General features: G+C 36.7%; 1 long non-coding RNA gene across 1 annotated transcript; it reads left to right on the top strand.

Moving 5' to 3' along the window:
• The first annotated feature begins 1,027 nt into the window (after nt 1-1,027).
• On the top strand, nt 1,028-2,073 carry LOC111412815. Its single transcript, XR_002706109.1, has 3 exons — nt 1,028-1,369; nt 1,483-1,838; nt 1,921-2,073. It is a non-coding gene; the product is annotated as an uncharacterized LOC111412815 (long non-coding RNA).
• The last annotated feature ends 2,827 nt before the right edge of the window (nt 2,074-4,900 follow it).

Genomic DNA, 4,900 nt, shown 5'->3' on the forward strand with positions numbered 1-4,900 from the left:
TATGATACTTATGACATGTGACCACGATATTCGTATTCGTCTATGACCAAGTTTGTTGTGGATGTGAGGCCTGGATTCATATCACTACACATACTTGTGACCATATTAGTTATGGTTATACAACAATGTGAATGTATTTGTAGCCTGAGTATACAGTTACATACATCTAACTTATGTGATTTCACTACATTTGCTTAACATTGGGTCTTTCTAAACACTTTGTGTAGGATTGGCAATTCATTATACCGAAAGAACGTTGGTTCCCAGGAAAGATTACAACATCGGTTAACAAAGGTGTGCTTCAAGTATTGAAGCAAAATTATCCCACGGACAGAAGCTCATTATGAGGAGAACATGCTTTGCCCATTTTCTCGACTGTCATGAAATTGTGGTACAACCACAATTAATTCACTACTTCCTCTTTGAGGCAGGTCCATCAACCTAATCCTCAAGAGATGTGGTTTTTAGTTGTTGGGCGTTTTGTTAGATTCTCTATATCTGAGTTTTGCATGGTCATGGGACTGAGATGTTTTGGCGATAGTGACATGGGCCTTTGACAAAGTAGACCGTCACAACTAAAGACAATGTACTTCATTACTGCCTATTTATTTTCTAGAGATTCTAAGAAAGTCGTCGACCATTACTTGTTCATGCTTGTTGAGGACTTCTCTGTGCTGAACAGCTTTCCATGGGAAAAGTTACTGTTCGAGATTACTTTGAGTTATTTGAAAGATGCTTTGAGTCGACAAACCTCACACTATGGACTACGAATTATGTTGGCAGCCTTTTAAGCATAGATCTACGAAACCTTCCCTGATCTAGATGAAGTTATTGTCACAAGGATATCGAGGACGCACCTTCGAATAAAAAATGGAATGCAAACGAGCAACCTTCTACTTCTAAGTTGGAGGAGCCCGACTTCTTCAACAAGCCTAATGTAATGGTTTAGTAATCCCTACTCTACTTATAGTTGAAGATATTTTAAAATTATTGTTCTCTAATCTTTACTGTAATGCAGATTGAAATCTGTGACTTGGTACCTACTGAAGCTAAAATGGCAATGCTATACATGGATGGCATGCAGCATAACAAACCAATTCAACCAGAGTTTTCCTGGGGTAGCCATCGAAAGGAACGCAGGAAGGAAAAGTCCATTGACCCTGAACCCATGAGTGAAGAATCAGTGCCTTTGGTAACGGATATTGGTGTTGGACATGCTCACATTACAGATGACGACGATGATTTTGTGGATCCTCCACAATGATGTGAGATGACATCCCATCAGGAAACACCTCGTGCTGATGAAGGCCCTTCAGTTGCCCAACATTCTCCAAATGAGCCACAATATCATGGGACGCAATGGAGTGCTGTAAGATTCTATTCATGTCAGCTCAAATATTTTCAATATTTGGTCACAGTTCTTTTGGTCACAGGCATCTTTTTGAAGGTCACATGTATCTATCTGTCTTACTCTACTTATAGGTACTTCACGAGTTGAAAGTGCAAATATCATAACTTAAGTCACAAAATAAATTATTAATCATGGAGATGGACGCCATCAAGTCATAAATGTCGAGCCTCAACGTTGATCAGACTAACAAGATGACTGAAATCATCCTAATGCAAGGACGGTTAAAATGTGACATGACTGAGATTAGGACGAACATGTAATTCCTGTTTGAATCCGTGACTGCAATGATTTCAAATTCAATGGATGAGACTTTAAGGCGATTCAATGACAGGAAAGGTTGTCATGTTAATGAGTTTGGAGTTACGAAAGCAGCTGTAGTTGGAAGTGAAGAAAGTCATGTTGCGGAGGATTCGACAATATTGACAAGGTAGGTACATGGTATGTTCAATCTATCTTTCACTTATCGTAGTTATTGTTTTCATCTCTCAAATTCTCTATTTCACATATAGGTGGAAAAACTAGAACCCATTGTCAATAGGAAAGGGAAGGGAAAGGTCGACCCATATGACGATGTTGTTTTTCCATGTAGTCTTCAACTGCCATCATTTGACTTGGGTATCGGATACACACAACTGAATGATTAGCATTCTGCAAAAATTCAGAAGCAGGTAGATCTATTATATTTGATGTGATCACAACATCCAAAAATGTTGATGAAAAAGTATTCACATTTTGTTCTTTTTGTGTAATCTGCTAGTCACACAATGAGTAAATCGAATTTATACAAACTAAATGTCATTTTTACATTTCATAGGGATCACCAACTCTTGAACTAGCTTTGGACTTACCAGTTAAGTGGGTTTCAATGCCCACGAGGATATTTCTCCATTTGTTGTGAGGAAAGGAAAGGTATCCCGGCATCATGGTAATGTTATTGTATTTGGAAATTATAAAGACCACGTTAAAGAAGCTGATAAATCAACGTTCTTGGCTTGGTTTCAGAAAGGGTATAAACCCAAAAATAGGCATGTACATTTTTCTTACATTTTCGAATGTACTGCTCACACGGTCACAGTATCTAGACAATCAATTTTTGGTAACAGAAAAATGTTTAATGAGCACGATGACCCAATCAAACAAGCCTTTATTATTGGCTTATACTCAGTCGGTCACAGACATGGTTCTACCAACTAATAGATGTTGAAACATCTTTGAGCAGTTATATATGGTAACACTTACGTATCTATTCACAACACATTTCTTTCTTAACTAGTTACACAACATTAAGAAGCTGATACCACACTATGCACACACCGTTAGATTGTCCACTGACACAAAGTCAAAAGTTTTTCATGTTGTAGTTAATTGTATCCTTCATGTTCAAACAACACATGGATGCATGCTTCTACTACATTTGCCCAGTAGCGAAATTTGGGAAAGTAATGTATAAAGCTACAACGACGGACTCCTGGTTCCAGAACAAGATAAAAGATATATTTTTCGCTTTGTAAAAAGATCCTCATGTTATGTTGTCGAAGAGCAGCTTGATTAAGGCTATTACAGGTCACATGATATCTCTGAGCACATCTTGGGCCAATGTAGATTATGTGTTCATGCCACTCCTGCCCACGAACAAAGCTCACTGGTTGCTAGGTCTGTTAGAATTTGGACGCCATACTTTGATGCTATTCAATTTAGCTGGAAAAACTTATTATGACTTGAAGGTGCTAGAAGGTATTGAGCCTTATGTGAAGGTATTGCAGGCTCTTATGAATGCAGTGAGAATTTCGAAAAAAATCCTGATTATAACGAATTTGAATGCAAGGAATTGAAGGTGACCACTGATAGTATCCTACCTCAGTAGATGAATGGGTAAGTACATGACCAAGACTGTGTATAACTTGTAAAAATTAATTCATAACATACTATATTGTGTGCTTAAATAGTCATGACTACAGGGTGTTCGTAATATTATATGCATTGTATATCCTCCGTGATGGTAGATATTCTATTTCCCATCAATTTGATGCTGCAAAGTGTAGACTTGATATCGCATCGCTACTCTACAAACACTGGGAAACTTACGTGAAGAAGGCTAGGTAGGGTTTTAAAGGATAGGGGATTGTTAAAAAATGACAATTGTCAAAACATTTGTAAATGAATTTATACTTTAGTTGGTAGCCTTTCATATTTTTTCCAAGCAGTGGAGGCATTTGTATTTAATATTGTCATGTCGATGTGAATTTGCTTTTGCAATACATGAGTGCCCCAACTTTTAGTTGTTAATATATTATTGATTGGCTACATAGTAGTGTTTTTGGTCACATATTTAGTTTGCAATGCCATATGTAAATAACAGGTCACATATCATATGTGTAGCAGGTCACAGATTTAGTAGTGCTTTTGATCATAGTTTTAGTTTGTCATGCCATATGTAAATAACAGGCCACATATCATATGCAAAGCAGGTTATAGATTTAGTATGTAAAACATATCATACTAACAAGAGGTCACAGTTCATGTTTTTTATTGAATGTGAATGTGTGAATGGACAGATATTTTTTCCCTTACACCGCATTTATTGTGGACCACGTTTCAAGTCACATTTAATTTATCCAAGTGACTCGACAAACCATGTGAAAAGTTGGTCACAGTTTACGCTTTTAATTGAATATATGGCCCCAATTCAAAATTATTAGTATGTAAGGACTAGACGCTCACCACATTACACAGTTCTATGTTAAATTGAATAAAAAGTGTAGATATATTTCATTGAGCATTTATTTCATTACTTTTTAAAAAGCAATTGCAATTTCACAATTGAAACACATTTCGTTAAAAATGATCTCAATGTCAGTATGCTATTAACAGTTTGAATACAAGAATGCGATCTAACTTTGATAAGTCTTCATTAGGTATTGACTTCCTATTACAGGTTGGTACTTTATCAATTGTTATTACTTAATGGGACCAAACTTGAGCATCTACTGCGGTTGTGACCATGTCCACATCTTATTTTTGATTTTCCTTCTGTAGATAATCTCTTCCTCTTCTCAATAGGTCTTCTAGAACTCTGCTTCTGGTTAGGAGCTAAAATAATTTGGAATTCTACTTCATCGGGCACTCTCCATTCGTCTTGATTTCCAATAGAATATACTAAAACTTCGTAAGTATTTACATATGCATCACTTGTGTAATAATAAGAATAGTAAGCATATGGATCCCTTTTTGTATGTGCAATTATAGCCAATGCATGTGGACATGGCATGAGCTCAACCTGCAGCATCCTGCAAGTACATGTATGTTGCTCAATGTCAACAACAAATGTGGACCTTTCATCGCTGACAGAAAAAACTGTCTCGTTTGAAGGAAATACATGTGAGTGTAGTAGCACTAATGACGTGTCAGTTTAAACTCAGAAAGTACATGTCACGGATATACATATTTCAATGCACAATGATTTGTGTAGGTCACAGACCTTTATACTGG

Source organism: Olea europaea, chromosome 16, assembly GCF_002742605.1.
Source record: "Olea europaea var. sylvestris chromosome 16, O_europaea_v1, whole genome shotgun sequence".
Lineage (NCBI taxonomy): Eukaryota > Viridiplantae > Streptophyta > Magnoliopsida > Lamiales > Oleaceae > Olea > Olea europaea.